Raw genomic sequence first — 20,523 nt, forward strand, 5'->3', positions numbered from 1 at the left:
CTAGTGTTGCTAAAATCTTTTTGAACTTTTGTATTGTGTAAAGAAACCATTTTGGGAACTATATATTGAATTTTTTTTTATTATGGTAAAAAACAAACCAAAATAATAATATCAATGTAGGTAATTACAGAGTGACTTAATTTCTTTAATTCTCTGCTGAAATTGCTAATGGTTCAGTACAACAGGGCAGGTCCCGTAGACAACATGCCAATCGCTAACGCTCCGTAGCGAACGAAACGCAACGCTGTCACTGTCGCACTAATAAGGAAGAGTAATAGAGAGACAAAAAACATTTCGCTGTCGAAGCCATAGAGATTGACACCTTGGCTAGGCTAGCTGTTGCACTTGTTGGTTTTTGTTCCCCATCTTTGTTTTTTTTTTCTCCAATTATTTCATAATCAATCTTCCAGATGTCATTTCTTCTACAGGACTTTCTATTTGATATTTTTTGAATTCGCTCACCTTAATAAACAACAACTTTTCCTTTTTTTTGTTTACGTTTCTCGCAGTATACTTTATTTCACATTGACCAACAAAAAATATTTATATGGAAAGGAATCTAAGTGAACATTAACCATAATCACTAACTCAATTTAGCGAAACTAGATGGTGAAAAACGGTCAAAGTATATTATTTTATACCCCTTTGAAACATAAGTTTTACCGTTATTCACGAACTAAACCCGGGAGTCGAAATAGATCTAAGTGAATTTTGATTTCTTTACACCGAATGTTTCTTGAAATGTAGTTTATTTACTAAGATTAAACTTTACTTTAACCATCGTTCGCAACACGATTCTTAAAATTCAATTTTTTAAACAAGATAATATACAAATAAATCGTTTTGAACATAATGGTTCAGATTTTTGACAAACTATCCCTTTTGCACAATCGATATCTCAGAAACTAGAAGTCGTAGGGCAGTGGGTGTCAGCACAAAAGATGTAGTTTCGTGAAATAAACCTTTTAGTAGCAAAATTTGTAATTTGGAGAAACTCGAGTTAAACCCTTTTACACTGGAGGCACAGAATTCAGTAGGGCTAAGATGGCCGACTCTTTATCATTTGTCACCATGGCTGTCACGTTCTAACAAATATGTCAGTGCGAAAGTGACGCATGGCATGACAGGTGATAAAAATGCGACCATGATAGCTGGTCTGGTCATAATTCACGAAATTGGCCCTCCAGTACCATCGGTCCATTTTCCCAATCTGTCTACTTTACCAAACGGTCTACTTTCCCGATCTGCCTAATTGCTTTTCTCAATCCGTCTAATTACCTATCGGTCCACTTTCCCGATCCGTCTAATTGCCGATCGGTCCACTTTCTTCATTGGTCTACTTGACCAAATGGTCCGCTTTTCCGATCCCATGAAAAACATTTCATGTAAAATGTTGCCAAGACGAAACCACAAGGCTCGGACTGTCAAAAAGTTATCAGATATCTTGTAGAGCCAAGCTTCTAACTCTACAAGCCCTAACATCACAAACTCTACACCTTAGTCAAAATACGTGGCTTGGCCGTTTTGTTAGTACAAAAACAATTGTATAATAAAAAATTATGAATAGATTTCACCTTCCGCCCATCACGCCCATGTGACGGTAGCGAAACGGCCAAGCCACATATGTTGACTAAGATGTAGAGTTTGTCATGTGAGGGCTTGCAGAGTTAGAAGCTTGGCTCTACAAGATATCTGATAACTTTTTGACAGTCCGAGCCTTGTGGCTTCGTCTTGGCAACATTTTATATGAAATGTTTTTCATGGGATATTGTTTACTGGAATGATCCCAGACATTTTGTTCGTTGTAGTCACAAAACGGTAATTTGCTGCAACGCAATCAGTTATATTTGATTAAATACTGTCAGAACAATGACGGTGTCTCACTCGCACCTGTTACAATACTGATATGTCGGTCCTCTGAGGTTGACACATATTGACTTGGCATTATGCTGGCACTAAGCGTTTTTAGTATTCAGAGAAACTGGTGGTTTGCGTGTATAAAAAATACATTTCGCGAATCGCCAAATGAAAGTTCGCGAAGTTGGTACTATGCTACGAAACGAGTGAACCAATGGCGAAAGTAGACAACGTGCTCAAGTAGACAAATCGGGAAAGTGGACCGTTTGGCAAAGTAGACAGACCGGGAAAGTGGACCGATGGTAAAGTGGACACATCGCGAAAGTGGACCGTTCGGTAAAGTACACAGATCGCGAAAATGGACCCTTTGGTAAAGTAGACAGATTGGGAAAGTGGACCGATGGTACTGGAGGGAAATTGGCACTTAATTACTTAAAATATAATAAAACAATAACAAGGAGTCAATTAGTGGTAGCATTTATCCTCAATTAGAATATAAGTCAAACCTCAATACAACATTTACATCGTGACATGAAAACTACATAGCAACATTTATAAATACAAAAGCCAGTAGGTTATTTATTTAATTTTACATTATATTATAATAAACTTAAAAATAAATCACCTACAACAAGTACTAGTACACATGTATAGTATCAGCTGAATTAAATGTGTAACTATTTGGTCGGGTTGGAAAGGTTTCATGGCAGGAATGTCATGGCGGGTTATTTTTCCGGCCCCGGTGAGCAGGGTAGAATGGACCGCGGCGTATAAAAGCTTATGGGGTAATTCTTAGTTCCGTGAAAGACGAGATAAAGTACACCTTATATTATTTTGTAATTTCGACGGGACACACATTGTAACGAATATACATGTATATGTGCTCATATTTCATATGAAATGCAAACATGTCAGCATCTTCCTCGCGTTGTCCCGGAATTTTGTCGGCTCATGGGGGCCTGGGGTCCGCTTGGCAACTAATCCCAGGAAATGGCGTGGGCACTAGTTTTTACGAAAGCGACTGCCATTTTACCTCTCAGCCCAGAGGGTAAACTAGGTACTTATTGGGATCAGTCCGGTTTCCTCACGATGTTTTCCTTCACTGAAAAGCGACTCCTAAGTTCCGAAAAACTCATTATTACGAGCCGGGGTTTGAACCCGCGACCTCCGGATTGCAAGCCGCACGCTCTTACCGCTAGGCCACCAGCGCAGCTAAAACGAAATGCAAACATGTATTTAACTAAAACCTCTAATGATGATCGAAATTGGAAAGACTATTGCATTAATTACGGTTTACGTGTGACGACATATTTCACATTTCGATCACTTACAATTAGCTTAATCCTGCAAAATGCTAACTGTGACCCGATTACGATGTCCATATAGTACGTATGCGAAGCCCAAGCCCGTTACGTATGGGCTGGTCTAACTTAACGTAATTAAATGCGACTAAAGCCAATCGCGGCGCGGGCTAAAGCCGGCACTCGGCAGCCAGGAAATACGGCCAATATCCGCTCTGCCCAGACTTCGTACCAAATCATTAGGATTATTGGATTGGATTGTATGATTACATATTTAATTTTAATGCTTTGAAATAACAGTTCAATTCAAATAACACTTTTCAAATTACTCGCTACACTCGTGGATCAATTTTGGAATCTCTGGCTTGTCGGGGTATCAATATTAGTACGAGAGGTTAAACAACAACCATGCCTCCTCCCTTGTAAAACAAATACCTTCTAACTTACACAGGTTCACCGCTACGCTAGTGCAAACAAATGCCTTTTAAAAACGTGTAGTGTTGGAATGATAATTGCTCTAAAATAGAACTAGGCGCAATACAACATACAGATGAATGTACTTCCATTTATACCTAGCTACTAGCTAGATAGATTACTGCACGAAGGTCATGTTACTTATTGACTACAGTACTAGGCCTTATCACAAAGATGTAAGAGCTAGCTTTGAATGAATGGTTGTTTAGATATAGGTGCTGTGGTCAGTGATATATGTAGTTACTATGAGGATAATCCAACTGGTTTCCAATCAATTAGTTTCAATTTTTCTGGCACGACTACAATAAAACGACTTGAATGAAGAATGTTGGACATCCTTAAGTTTATTTCCTGTTAGGATAACAAAACAACTCTGTTTTGATACTTGTTACGTGGCTTAATTGAAGGGATGTTTACAAAAACAACATAACTGCTTAAAGCGGATGACACTTTTTTAAGAAAATTGTTAATCGTTTCAGGTGTTAACCAGTGTAGTCAGTTATGTTGTTTTTGTAAACATCCCTTCTATTATTTGCTAGTCAGTCCTCACTCAGACCTTTACCTATAGAGCTTAATTGACTATAAAATATTATTATCGTCATACAGCGTCAGTTTGGTAGTTGAGTACTGACCAGTACACATTAACTAATTTTACATGCCAATTTACATTGACAGTGACAATGTGCCTATAGATAGTTGTTAGAAATCGTCTGGCTGTATTGAGACTGAGAGATATAATTATTTTTGTGACCTTATTTTTTAAGTAAGGAAAACTCTTAACCGTACAAATTACAATGTAACGTGTTACCACCCTGTTGGCAATTACCGACAGGGCTCAAGGTTGAAACCAAGTAGACCTATTGCGGAAAGAAAATCTCCAACCATTGGTATCAGTTGCTTATTGTATAGCTAGCTGGTACCTGGGTGAAACAACTTTTTCTTGTCACTCGTTGCCATGATTACGTTTTCCTGGGTCGCTCTTTAAAACCTGATGTTAAGGCATTTAAACTCAAGAAACACGCCTTTTTAGGGTTCCGTAGCCAAATGGCAAAAAACGGAACCCTTATGGATTCGTCATGTCTGTCTGTCCGTCCGTATGTCACAGCCACTTTTTTCCGAAACTATAAGAACTATACTGTTGAAACTTGGTAAGTAGATGTATTCTGTAAACCGCAATAAGATTTTCACACAAAAATAGAAAAAAAAACAATAAATTTTGGGGGTTCCCCATACTTAGAACTGAAACTCAATTTTTTTTTATCAAACCCATACGTGTGGGGTATCTATGGATATAGGTCTTCAAAAATGATATTGAGGTTTTTAATATCATTTTTTTCTAAACTGAATAGTTTGCGCGAGAGACACTTCCAAAGTGCTAAAATGTGCCCCCCCCCACTCCCCCCCCTGTAACTTCTAAAATAAGAGAATGACAAAACTAAAAAAAATATATGATGTATACATTACCATGTAAACTTCCACCGAAAATTGGTTTGAACGAGATCTAGTAAGTAGTTTTTTTTAATACGTCATAAATCCCCTAAATACGGAACCCTTCATGGGCGAGTCCGACTCGCACTTGACCGCTTTTTGGTATTCATAAGCCCTTTCTATAAAGGATTATCTATCAAGCGAGTTTAGTAAAACTTGGTATACAGTTTCTTCTCACAAACTTTTGTCCCCTGGCTGACGCGAGAGAATAACAACAAGAGATAGTTGATCCACCCACCTAAACTAAGTAATAGGCATAATACTGTAAATTAAAAAAAAGAGAATACGTGGTACCAATATTTGTAGTAGGTACATAATGTAATGTAATATACCTTTGTAACGCAAGGATCAAAATTCAAAGACCCTCGCTAAGAGAGAATTACAATACATATTAGGAACGTATCCGTCCGCATATCAAACTATGTAGTCGTGTGTTCGTAGTTAATACCCGAAGTAGTACCCCGAATTCAGTTATTGGATTGGAACACACGAAAACAATATTGAATTACTTACATGGAAATTGAATCTATTATTTTGTTCAAGGAGCTCTTCGTGACGAGAGTTCGGTAGAAATCGTAGGAGATAAGGGGACATATGACATTAGGTTAGGCCTTAACAGAAATTTTATTTTGAACCTAAGAAAATTTGGCGCTTCGATCTCAGCGTTTCGCTAAAACTTCTATGTATAAAACTTCAAGAAAAGAGAATAATCAATAATCATGCAATCACTCGTGAACAAACGTCGGCTTTATACATAGAATGTCGCGGGTTGTTTCTATTTTACAACCATCTTTACCATAACAAAACCAATTTGGCCCGGGTCGTTACTCGCCGGAATCGCACTTTGCGGCCTGACTCGGAAATAATATTCCGACGCCATGATTACGAGTTACCATCAAGCGTCACACAAATTTATAACGCCATTTCCAAACCCAGTATTAATAATTTTTCAATACACATTATTCTAGTTTTGATGTTTTACAAGGTTAGGTCTTCTTTTAAAACTGTCTTCATTGCTCATTAAAGCACCTACTCAAGCAGTTGTCTGAAAGCTAATAAAATACTTCTATCAATCAATCAAGGCGATTTTAACGAGCAACGAGCTGCTGAGAATGTTTCAGTTGCCATTTTTCATCACTATTTTCAGACCAGATCGGTGGCAAAGTACCTACTATATTATATTGCATTATCGCGGAGTATTTTTTAGTGTTCCTATGCTATTTAGCTCGATCAACAAAAAGTGCTTAAGACCTACATATTAACACAGTGAAGTGAAATAAAAAAAGTAGTCAGGGTTATAATAAGGTTGTGTTTTGCATGACGCTTGTACTACTTATGTATTTATTATTACTACACAACTACTGTCTTCTACGATACTCTATACTTATTTTAGCAAATGTAAACTTGTCGGCAGTCTTATATGCCGACGTCAGCTGCAGGTAAACGCGTCCTTCGCCATACGCTTTGTGTTACCAAACTTTAGGGCTTCATTTAAACAGATTAGTTTCAATTTACACGGACTACTCGTCCTCTGATTAAGTAGGTAAGTACTTGTCGCTCGAATACATACGCGGGCATCCAGTAAAACAACTTAGACTGTACATAAACTTACAAAATACGGGTCAGGGTTAGAATTAGAATGGAGTCGTTGATGGACTTTGTGCGAGACGTAGTTGCACACCTAAGCTATTATGCTGCCTATTAAATAAAATACACCAGCTTACAGACAAGACATAACACAAAAATACAAAATTAACAACGAAGTTAAAATACATCCGAGTAATAAAGTAACTACAACAGTGTTCAATAAAAATATGAAGCAAGTCGTTGGCTACCTCTATCGAGGAAGATATCAGGTTTAGAATTTAGTTATGTCATTATTACTATCACAGTGGTACACAGTCAGAATACACACAGCATAAAGTTATTAAAAAAAACGAAACGACACGAAAGCAAAAACTGACGATTAGGTTAAATAGCTCATTGGCGTTTAAGCATCATTTATTAATTAAACAATTAATAAATTGCCACACGAAAGTAAACTTTGAGAGATTGAATCAAGGTTGTCAGTGTTGCAAAGTTGGAAAGAGTTTCTCTAATGACTTAACGAGCAAGATAACAATGATTTATTCGTAGGTAATTATAAGGAGGGTTCGGCAACTTTAACGATACTCGTTTAGCTGTTCGACGGCTGTCAATACTTTCGTTGCTATTCACAACGAGCAAGCTGAACGTCAAGCTGGCCATTATATGTATGATCTCCTATAACGCATTGTTGCTACGTATATTCAGGTCTAATAATACAAGACAACGTTAACGCTCGAACAAAATGCCTTGAAAGCTTGCTCCTTTCAGTAGTAGCTACGTGTTGGGCTGTCGGCGATGTGACGTTGTAAAACTTAGGGCCTACATACTGTGAACCACGTTCGACGTGTTGCCCCTCTGTTGCATTTGTAAATTCGTACGTAAGTGTGACAGGGAGGCAACACGTCGAACGTTGTTCGCGGTAGGCCCTCAGTTTTTGACTCAGGTTTTGAGACACTGGAAATTATTAGCTCCATTGCTTTTACTCGTATATTTACTACTTATATGATGTAGAGTCAACTGTCCATCTGAGAATAATTTTGGAGAGCGTAATAGCTATCTATAATCTATCTAATCTAATACCTTTAAACGAGCAATTCTTGTTTACTTATATATTTATTTATTTATATATATATATATATATATATATATATATCGGGGATCTCGGAAACGGCTCTAACGATTTCGATGAAATTTACTATATGGGGGTTTTCGGGGGCGAAAAATCGATCTAGCTAGGTTTTATCTCAGGGAAAACGCGCATTTTTGAGTTTTTATCTGGGGGCACGGTAGTGCCCCCGCCAAGACGAGCAAAGCGAAGCGCAAGGGCACTACCTACCTTTTCTCGAAGCGCTTCGTCGTTTTTTTGAACCCTCATAACTTGGGATTGGATTATACCAGATAAACAAAATTCTCAAGATATGATGTCAATAGTGGACTTATTAAACATAAAAAATTTCAATTGCATAGCTCTTATACTTAAGATTTTATTCATATCTAAAAAACCCCAATTTCGTCACTGACTCACTCACTCACTGTTGATCATCAAAACCTCTAGGGTACTTCCTGAAGTCCTAGGAAGCTGAAATTTGGTATGTAAGATAGTATTAGTACACAAACAACAAAATAATTCAAAAACTTGAAATTTTTTGCCCCTAAGGGGGGGAAAAGGGGGGTGGAATTTTGTATGGGAAATCAATAACCGCTGAACCAATTTAGTTGAAATTTGGTATGTAGATAGTTTTTGTAATGGGGAATGGCGTTGAATAGTTTTCAACCCCAAAATCACCCCGTAAGGGTGAAAAGGGGGTGGAAAATTGCGTTAGGGGAAAAGGAGGGTTGAAGTTTGTATGGGGAATCAGTAAAAAATTGTATGTATAAAAGATGCCCCGAGGTACGTATTTCAGGATTTTTAATAGTACCTTAAATCACACGCGCAACCCTTTAAATTAGGGAATGGAAGCAACTTACAAAAAGAAGTGAAATCCCACCAAAAACATTTTCATGTAAAATGTTGCCAAGACGAAACCATAAGGCTCGCACTGACAAAAAGTTATCAGATCTCTTGTAGAGCCAAGCTTCTAACTCTACAAGCCCTAACTTCACAAACTCTACACCTTAGTCAAAATATGTGGCTTGGCCGTTTCGTTACTCCAAGAACTATTGTATTATAAAAAATAATGAATAGTGAATACATTTTTCACCTTACGTCCATGTGACAGTAGCGAAACGGTCAAGCCACATATTTTGACTAAGGTGTAGAGTTTGTGAAGTTAGGGCTTGTAGAGTTAGAAGCTTGGCTCTACAAGAGATCTGATAACTTTTTGTCAGTGCGAGCCTTATGGTTTCGTCTTGGCAACATTTTACATGAAAATGTTTTTGGTGGGATATGTTTTCCGAGCAAAGCTCGGTCTACCAGATATTGACACATAATACAGAACGTGAAATCATGTGTATTAGATTTAGCCACAGACAAGACATCCTCTAGACTGAGCATAGTACGCTACCCCCTCTGCCACTTATACGGTAGTTTTACTCCATCTTCGAGTCAATCCCGTGCCGTGATTGGTCCGTGTCTTTGAACGGACCAATCACGGTACGGGATTCGCTCACCTCGTCCCCCCGCACCCCCGTATTTTTGGCAGCATCGGTTTCATGAAATAATTGCTCTAAACTCCGTCTAGAGGATTCCTAGTCTATGGATTTAGCTAATTCACTATGAAAGTTTCGCTGTAATTTATTGGCATCATCAAGGCTGTATGGCAAAATGAACAACTAACGACATTCGTAATGCGACAGTCTAAACAAAACGACACATTCCCAATGTTCTGATTCCCCATAAAATAACACGGGTGTGTAATCAGGGCCCTAAATAAGCCATATCTCACGGAATCGTTGGCCCGGACAAGATTACCTAATATGACAGTTTAACCTTTACCTTTCTGCCTTTGTCGTAAATTTCATGACCCCTCTAAATTGGCCTTAATTCGGTTGAGTTCAGTTACTTTGTGTTCAGATAATATTAGCTGTTTGATGATTTGAAGTTATTCATCATAATAAAAGACTATATTTTTTCTTTATAACCTTAATGTTTAATTGCACCTAATAAATATGAGGCTAGGAACAAGTATAATTTTACAAGCTCTTATTGATCCTTAGTATTATCTAATCCTGTAAATACATACTTAAGCTAACACTAGCATGATCTCTTAACTGAGTTCACTACCTAACTCCACTTAGCTCAGATTTGCATTAACAACGCCGCAGCAGGTACAAATCCATTACCACGGCCCCACGAGCATTCTCTGCGTCCTTTAGACGTCCGTGTATATATAATGAGTAGGTGCAGCTCATACAATGTCCATTATGGGCTTTTTGTTTAACCATTCAACCTGAACTGCAGTCGGGTGCGTTGCTTTAAATACATTGTGGCCTACTCCACATCAGTATCAAAATTACGCAGATTAAATAAATCTACAAAACCTTCTTCGTTTGGACCCACAACGAAAGTCGACAACATGGCGGCGCGCGAGCCGGCAACCGTTGCTAGGCAACGATCGTCGCTCGCGCCGATGCCGCGCGCACCGCGCCCCTCCGCCAGCTGCTCTCCAGACTCCAGCAATACGGGATGGTTATAAACACATCCAAGTGTGTGTTCGGGAAGTCGCAAGTTACTTTCCTCGGTTACAGCATTTCGGCAGACGGCATCAAACCTCTGGAAGCAAAGGTTCAGGCCATTAAGGATTACCCAGTACCCAAGACGGTAAAGGAGCTTAGAAGATTCTTGGGCATGCTTAATTTTTACCGCCGCTTCATCCCACATGCAGCCAAACTCCAAGCGCCGTTGAACGCTTTCTTGACTGGCTCCGTAAAAGGCTCACACCCCGTGGACATATCGGGCGATGCACTCAAAGCATTCGAGGACTGCAAGCAAAGCGTATGCGATGCAGCACTCCTGGCACATCCAGACTGCAATGTTCAGCTCTCTTTGGTCACAGATGCGTCTGACACATCGATTGGCGCAGCCATACATCAATACAAAAATGGAGCATGGCAGCCTCTGGCATTCTTTTCGCGCAAATTAACTACAGCACAGCAAAAATATTCTCCTTATGACCGGGAACTTCTTGCCATCTACGAATCCGTACGCCACTTCAGACACATGCTAGAGGCAAGAGACTTTACTGTGTTTACCGACCATAAGCCCATCACTTTTGCTTTCACCACAAGACGCGACAAGTGCTCGCCAAGGCAGTACCGTTACCTTGATTACATCGCCCAGTTCACAACAGATATTCGCCATATCTCTGGCATAGATAATTCAGTTGCCGACGCGCTGTCACGTATAGCATCCATCGCAGTAACCATAGACTACAAGGCACTTGCAGAAGATCAGGATTCAGATTCTGAACTGCAGGACCTCCTAACTAATGGTTCCTCCTTGCGACTGAAAAAAGTGAACACCGAAGGCGCAAGCATATACTGCGATCTCTCTCAAAGCGCACCAAGACCTTATTTGACACCACCGTTCCGCAAACAGGTGTTTGACAGCATTCACAATTTAAGCCACCCAGGCGCCGCAACATCCGCCAAATTAATCGCTGACAGATATGTGTGGCCCGGCGTTCGTCGCGATTGCAAGACCTGGGCACAGAGTTGCCCAGACTGCCAGCGCAGCAAAATACATCGCCACACTTCAGCTCCACTTACTCCGATACAAACCCCTTCCGATCGCTTTTCCCATGTACATATGGACCTCATCGGCCCCCTTCCCGTCTCTTCAGGCAACAGGTACTGCCTCACCGTCATCGACCGGTTCACAAGATGGCCTGAGGTGTACCCACTACCAGACATGACGGCAGAGACGTGTGCAAAAGCCTTTGTCTTCGGCTGGGTGGCACGTTTTGGCTGCCCAAACAAAATAACGACAGATCGTGGAAGACAGTTCGAGTCGCAACTATTCAAAAGCATCGCAGGTTTCCTCGGCTCCAACCATTGCCCGACAACATCATACCACCCTGAGTGCAACGGCATGATCGAACGTCTGCATAGACAGCTAAAAACCGCAATCATGTGCCATAATAACCCACAATGGTCAGAGATCTTACCACTCGTACTCCTGGGAATAAGGAGTGCCTGGAAGGACGACCTCAAAACATCGGCAGCAGAACTGGTTTACGGCGAACCCCTCAGATTACCAGGTGAATTCTTCAACCCATCCACCAACCTGGACATCGACGTTACTGACTTCGCCTCTCGCCTGCGTAGACATATGGCTAACCTGAGCCCAGTTCCAGCATCGTGGCATACAACAAAGACGTTTTATGTACCAAAGGATCTGCTCTCTTCGGAATACGTTTACCTGCGTCAGGGCCCCGGCCGAAGATCCCTGGAAGCTCCATACTCTGGTCCATACAAAGTCCTGGAGAGATGCCAGAAAACTTTCAAAATAGATATACAGGGCAAAGAGTCAACAGTTACAATAGACAGATTAAAACCAGCTTACCTGCTTCGCAACTCCTGCAATCAGCCACAACTACAACCAGATAGAGTCCCCGATAAACAGACCAGAAGCGGCCGAGTAGTTCGATTTCCAGCTCACCTAGATCACTATCGCCCGTGAAACGGTCTCGGCGGGGGAGTATTTGTGGCCTACTCCACATCAGTATCAAAATTACGCAGATTAAATAAATCTACAAAACCTTCTTCGTTTGGACCCACAACGAAAGTCGACAACATGGCGGCGCGCGAGCCGGCAACCGTTGCTAGGCAACGATCGTCGCTCGCGCCGATGCCGCGCGCACCGCGCCCCTCCGTCAGTGTTACCTACGTCACGGGAACTATCGCACGCGCATTACCCGCTGAAATCCTATCCGTGTACCGACTGTGACATCTTATTATAAATACTGTGACACTAACCAAAGACTCATCGACTAATGATATAATGGTGTGGTGCATGAACCTAACGAGTGTTTTAGTGAACTGTGTGTGCTCTTGCTAACCGCTTGTTTGAATACTAACGTTACCTAACAAATAATAAACACTGTAATTATAGAAATTACATATTGTTTACGAGTGCGTGCATTTATCATTTACGATCCACGTAGGTTCAACACCCACAACATGTTACATGTGACAATTCCGCCAGAACTGCTGTAATCATATTTCAATTGTGATGTTGTACACCTATTACATGCAACATGCTGAGATGAGGACATTTCGTGGCACTTTATTCTTATTTTGTGTTTTCTTTTATATTATGTATTAGATAATTTGTTCGTGCATACGAATAAATTATATTTCATTCTATTCTATTATATTATTTATCTAATACCTTTAAACGAGCAATTCTTGTTTATATATATATATATATATTTCGGGGATCTCGGAAACGGCTCTAACGATTTCGATGAAATTTGCTATATGGGGGTTTTCGGGGGCGAAAAATCGATCTAGCTAGGTCTTATCTCTGGGAAAACTCGTATTTTCGAGTTTTTATATGTTTTTCGAGCGAAGCTCGGTCACCCAGATATTATTACTAATGATTGATAGATATACATACTACACCCTGCAGCATGCATCTCAAACATTTTGACGGATTTTAATACATTCGATAAGTTGATCCTTGTGAAAACCGTTGTAGTTAAGTATACATTTTTATTATTATTTATGTTTAAAAAGGTATTTGTTTTTTCGTTCTATTACGTAATTACTTGTGCAATTTTTTCCCCGTGGAGCTTAGGTGTTTTGACGACCTGTCCGGCCTAGTCGGTAGTGAGCCTGCCTAAGAAGCCGATGGGTCCTGGGTTCAAATCCCAGTAAGGGCATTTATTTTTACGATTAGGACATACCTATATTTGTTCCCGACTCGGCGTTTTCTATGTATGTAAGAACTTATAAAATAAATATGCTTCCATACTGTGGGGCTAGATCAATTTGTGTAATATTACCTAATATAAAAAAAATTCTATGCCATGTCATAATGTTTGCCCAAATAAGGTAGGTATGGCACGTCATTGCCCAAAAGCAATTTAATTCGTAGTAATTGACACGATTGTTCCTCCTATTATCACAAGATATGCGATATTGCTACCGTCAAAGAACACTAGAATGGCGTCACGTCTACAGTGATCCACAGACAAGACATCCTCTAGACTGAGCATAGTAACGCTACCCCCTCTGCCACTCATACGGTAGTTTTACTCCATCTTCGAGTCAATCCCGTGCCGTGATTGGTCCGTGTCTTTGAACGGACCAATCACGGCATGGGATTCGCTCACCTCGTCCCCCCGCACCCCCGTATTTTTGGCAGCATCGGTTTCATGAAATAATTGCTCTAAACTCAGTCTAGAGGATTTCTAGTCTATGACAGTGATCAATCGTCCTAAGACTCTTAATGGACATGCATTCTAGCAACTTTTATTATACCGAAAGCTAAACGAAATTGATGGTAAATAAAGACCAAGAAACTCAACCTTTTTGCAAAGACCATTAACCTCATTATTGTTCGCTTTGAACAATAAACATAGCTACTAAACAATAATGTTCAACATTATTCTTTCCATTCACGTTCCATGGACGACACTTTATTGTGGTGATAAAAAAGAACAATTGCACATGTGTTTAGATAAAATCAAAGTTCATAGATTGCGTGCCATCCTGACGTAACTGAACCTCGTCCACATTGTTCAGGGACAGGAACTCGCGGACGCCTGTTCGAACCTTGAAAATTCCATCTTAATCGGTTATTGATATGTGTGCATCTCACCCACACTTATACATTGTTGAAAACGAGATGCACTGCTATATTAATAATATAATAAAATGGGTTTTTTTTATGTTAGAGTTAGCCTCAATCGTAATTTTCCCTATCTTGCCTTCCGGTTCGAAAATTGCACGTTTGCAAAGCGTGGCGGTCATGGCACCAATAATTAAAAATAAAAATAAATAATAACACAAAATGTCACTAGTCATAATTAAACTTGAATAATATTGCATTCATGCATGCAATATATACTCGTACTTGGGATTGACTTTGAATTTTTAGGGTTCCGTAGCCAAATGGCAAAAAACGGAACCCTTATAGATTCGTCATGTCTGTCTGTCTGTCCGTCTGTCCGTCTGTCTGTGCGTCCGTATGTCACAGCCACTTTTCTCCGAAACTATAAGAACTATACTGTTGAAACTTGGTAAGTAGATGTATTCTGTGAACCGCATTAAGATTTTCACACAAAAATAGACAAAAAAACAATAAATTTTTGGGGTTCCCCATACTTCGAACTGAAACTCAAAAATTTTTTTTTCATCAAACCCATACGTGTGGGGTATCTATGGATAGGTCTTCAAAAATGATATTGAGGTTTCTAATATCATTTTTTTCTAAACTGAATAGTTTGCGCGAGAGACACTTCCAAAGTGGTAAAATGTGTGTCCCCCCCCCGTAACTTCTAAAATAAGAGAATGATAAAACTAAAAAAAATATATGATGTACATTACCATGTAATCTTCCACCGAAAATTGGTTTGAACGAGATCTAGTAAGTAGTTTTTTTTTATACGTCTTAAATCGCCTAAATACGGAACCCTTCATGGGCGAGTCCGACTCGCACTTGGCCGCTTTTTTGATATTGCTCTCAATATCTCCTGCAGGCATTTGCGCGGACAATACATGCTCGGGGCTTAAACCATTATTTTCGATACCTAAATTATTCACATGTTGACTATAGTAAATGAAAATGTAATTTTATGTGCAGATACTAGATATAAAAAGTCCCTGACATGAACCATAACATAATATTTGTCTGAAGTTATGAACGCTTGAAAAGTGTCCCTTCCGGAACCTTTATTTTATTAGCTCGTGAGTCATAACTAGATACTTAGATAAACAGCTGTGTAGTGCTGAAACATGGTTTTGAGACCTAATACTTTTTATTTTGCATGATAGGTGTTTGCTTCCTCATATATTGTGATACTTCTTCTTGTAGGTACGTAGGAAAAGGGTTTTCAGTTTGTTCACTAAATGTTAACTTTGTAAAGCGCTCTGGCTCACTACAAGCACGGTACACGATCATCAATTTTTAATTAATACTCTGCATGTGGCCGACATATTGGTAGGTACCTATTATACATACATAGATGCGCGAAGGCTAGGCTAGGGTTAGGTGCCCAAAGGGATCCTATTATTAATGTTCATTAAATATCCCTTTTGTCACAAACATCCACAGACAAAAGCCTGTACTACGACACATAACACGGAGATATTTAGCTAATTCACTAGTATTAATACACACCTATTATGCAATAATACCTTATACAATTTGCCTATTTAAGGCATGGTAGGTCATTATTAATGAAAATGAATACTTCGATGTTGAAATGTTGTAATTGCCCGTTTTTGAAATAGGTAGTTGTAACATAGAATAAAGTATACTTTATATTGGCTCTAGCAATATAATAGGATTAATATATCCCTGGAAGTTATTAAATTAACTACATTGAATATTTATCAATCAAGAATGGAATGACAACCGGTCACGTCGCAACAGCGCAGCGGTGCACAACACCGGCCACTACAACCAGGCACTCCAGATAGTGGTGAATTCTAAACCCAATCTGGTATAGCGCAAGGTCTAACTTCAAATGCAGTTTTTTGTCAAACGTTCTCACGATAGTGCTGACTGGATATTACGTAAGAATGTCTAAGGTCGCCTGGTGCCTCTTTGTTTGTAGAAATCGCGATTTTGACGTGACTTGTATGTTTATGTCGCTAAGGTTCAGATTCTGACAGGTATGGATTTGTCGCGGTATTTGTTGTTTATGTGAGTCATGGATTCTTGGAGGTTACAATTACTACGTGCAACATGCACTGGTGCCGCATAGCTTAGTCATAAAAACGCAACGATAAAATGGCCTACATAGTGAACGTGATCTATCGACCTTGATGAGTTGTAGGTGACCCATGAAGGAGCATGCTAATTTTAACAACAGACTAGTTCCTTTTAAACAGTTCAATTAGCTATACCTACGTGAAACATCAAAACATGTTGTTAGTATGAAGTTTGTTATTCTTAGATTCATAAAGCTGGGAAATAATATTGTTAGTACGAAGTTTCTTGATTCTAATCAGTTGGTTAATTGAAATAATATTATCGTAGCATTTTTCCTCACAACGTCACAACACGTATTCCAATAAACAGTTCGCAAGATTTGCTGAGATTGAATTATACTATTAAACATATATTTCTGAATAATAAGAGAAAAAGAACACAGATTTAGGTATAATTATGATAGTATAATGAGGCTCACATGTTCACCTAGAGTGTCCAAAGTCTCAATAAAAATCAGATAAAAAAAATTATAATATGATATAAAAAAATTACTTCGTTAGTTTTTTTTTTCTAATGTTGTTTGAATTTTAGCTTTGTTAAACCTTAAATGAAAAGTCTTAAAAAATAGATCAGGTATCGACAGAAACTAGTCATTAAAAGAATACAGCGGCACCTGCTGGGGTCGCCGTGTCGCCCACGGCGCTCATTAAGTACGTGTGAGCCCTCAATTAAAGGCGCGACATGCACCACGTCATTCACAATATGTACATATACTATACTTAAGTGTGAACCAGTAGAAGTGTGACATGCGATTACGTATAGTTGTGAAGGGACTTCAGGTCAAGTTACGTACACTACGCACGTAGTCGAGATTAAACATTTTGTGAATGAGAAAGCAGATGAATCAGACTCAGTGTAGGTGACACTGCTTCGTTTGTGCCATAGGTTAGAATGTTAACAGAGATGGGCCAAAATAATATAATTATCTAGTTTTATTTTCTTGCGCTTTTTTGCATTAATATAGATAATTTATATTGTCAACTAGCGACCCGCCCCGGCTTCGCACGGGTTAACAAATTATGCATAAACCTTCCTCTTGAGCTTTGTCTTGAGTCACTCCATCTATTAAAAAAAAACCGCATCAAAATCCTTTGCGTAGTTTTAAAGATCTAAGCATACAAACAGACAGACAGACAGCGGGAAGCGACTTTGTTTTATACTATGTAGTGATAAGCTCAAGGAGGTTGATTAGATTATATGTATATCTATATATGTATTATAATATTCATTATCCATGTTTATTTTAAAAACATATTTACGTGTACATACATTTATTTGCCTCTGGGTTAGCTATAAATTTGTTGTAGTTTGCCGTTCCTTATCTTTAAGTATTATGCAATTTAAAAATACAAAGCATTGTCTACAACGAATATGATTTTGAGCACCGGGATTGTGGTCAGATTTAATTGGCTGCCCTGGCTCATTGTGTAGCGGTGCATCTTTTGAGTGCGGTTAAGATGAATCACGGGTCAACCGCATCGAATGACGCACCCTAACAATTATGAACTGCATTTCCCGAGGAAAACTGATGTTTTTTTGTTAGTGATTTTTTTAATAAGTATAAGAGCGTTTTCACATTGTCCAGTCCGTTATCAGACTTCGGATGACCCCTTGAGCAATGCAGCTGTTGTAGAGGGCTCTATGGTATCAAGTCCTTTCATTGTTGCAACAAATCAACATTTACTCGTATAAATTGTATAAATAAATACAAAAGGCAATTCTTACATTTTACTTTTTTGTGGTCATATCTGATGTCCGATATTAAATTTATCTGGAAACCAGCTATTTATCAATAAAAATATAACATAATAATTCGTTTTGAATAGAATTATTTTTATCAAATATTAATAATAAATATTAATATTTAATACATACATACATATAATCACGCCTATTTCCCGGAGGGGTAGGCAGAGACCACGGATTTCCACTTGCTACGATCCTGACATACCTCTTTCGCTTCCGTTACTTTCATAATATTCCTCATACACGCTCGCCGGTTTAGGGTGCTCTTGACCTGGCCTTTCCTCAGGATTTCCCCGATCTGATCGAAGAAAGTCCGCCGAGGTCTGCCCCTTCTAACTCCCTCTTCTACTTTTTCCTTATACACTCTCTTTGTCAGCCTTCTTTCACTCATTCTTTCCATGTGTCCAAACCATCTCAACATACCTTTCTCAATTTTAATATCTTTCTTAATATTTAATAGAAATATATATTTGAATATTAAACATTAATGCTTAATAAGACAAAAAGCTCCCTTTGTCCGATGCCCACGCGGTGCCAAATTATCCCAGTAAAGGGGCCCACTGATTAACAGTCCGCCGGACGGTATCGGCCTGTCAGTTAGAACAAAAAGTTGACAGTTCCGAACAACTGACAGGCCGATACCGTCCGGCGGACTGTTAATCAGTGGGCCCCTTAAGAAACTCGTTGATTCCTGCCTATCCCTTCGTGAATCAAATTTACGTTCTAGTTCTTGAGCAACTTAAGAAAATCAAATTTTCCGAACATTTAACAGACATTACGGCGCTGCATCAGTAGCTCAGGCTGGCTCCCTCAGGAAATTACTTTGATTCCGCCTACGTTATCCGGAAAAATAGTACTTAATACTATTCGTAAATCTCTCTCAAATAAATATTTAACAATCTTGAATGTACTTGTACATAATCTTTTCAGTCCAATCCACCCAAGTGGGATATATGTGGTATTCTTATATTAATATCTACTGTAAAGTTGACTTGTCATTCTGACTTTAACCTATGACAAATTCGTAATATCTACGTTTAAGATTAAGCTAATATTCTATGAGGGTACAGTGTTTTGCCTATAAAATAAAAATGTGATGGATACCTACTTACTCGTATATCGTATATATATTCATTCGGTTTTCAAATTAGCTCATAAAGATACGTAGGTGATACAATTATTTATAAATTGACGTCATGTAAATTTTTCAAGCGAAATAGTTTCGCCCCTTTTATAAAAGTTACGAGGATGCCTGAATTTTTTTTATCCAGTACTAGTGAATTATGTGCCACGCAAATATTTCCTCCACCTTGAGAAAATTGAATTTGCAACGTGGAAACAAAAGAAAGTAAGCTTTTCATTGGCTTTTTGCTGTTTCATTAATTTTTCATTATTTTAACGATAATATAATAAACGTTTTTAAAAGAAAATATATTACTTGTTGCCTTTTTATTGAATATCAAACTGCTCTGTATGCTTGCGTGTAAATAACACCCTTTACTTTATTAGCAAGCGTGATGAAAATAAAATTGCCAGCAAGTTTATAATAGCGTGTCCAGTTTTAGCGCGAGGTGTGATATAAACCTTGTTAGCGGTATCGGGAACAATGGGGAAATTAGCGCTTAATCAGTTCACACAACCCAGATTCGCATCGAGACGTGGTTTATGGTGTTGCCAGAATTAGCCAACTACTCACTTTTATTGTTGACGCGGGCCAGCAGGTATTCGACATCATAATAGTGCATGGAATAATAAATATCCTATATAGGTACTGTATAAGTTTTCGTTTGAACGTGCACGTTCCTGCATCCTATAAACCAACAGATGAAAACAGAAATTCTTAAAAAAAATCTGTTATATTGCAATTTACATGTTATTTCTTTTCATATATTTCATTCCAATTACTATTGTCTTTAATAATGCCATTACTTTGTACTATTTAATGTCATTGTTATATTTTTATAACAATATCATTACCTACTACACAATCTTTTTATAAGTCGGTACCTAGTAAATAGTGAGATTAAAATCCTAGTATTCCTTATTGCGAAGAATTCACCGTAGTCGTAATGGAAATAAGCAATGTCTGAGCTTCTCCATCTCTCCTGCATGACGAAGTATTATGCCCGTCGACAATATGAGGCTAACGTCAAATTACATGTTAACCTATCCATTATTCACCCGGTT

The 20,523-nt window shown here is 38.8% G+C and overlaps 1 protein-coding gene across 2 annotated transcripts in view; it reads right to left on the reverse strand.

Moving 5' to 3' along the window:
* The window catches only part of LOC134659467 (chaoptin), a 49,799-nt gene that overhangs the window by 19,650 nt on the left and 9,626 nt on the right, over positions 1-20,523 (reverse strand). The gene's annotated exons all lie outside the window — the stretch shown is intronic.

This window comes from Cydia amplana, chromosome 2 (genome assembly GCF_948474715.1).
Source record: "Cydia amplana chromosome 2, ilCydAmpl1.1, whole genome shotgun sequence".
Taxonomy (NCBI): Eukaryota; Metazoa; Arthropoda; class Insecta; order Lepidoptera; family Tortricidae; genus Cydia; species Cydia amplana.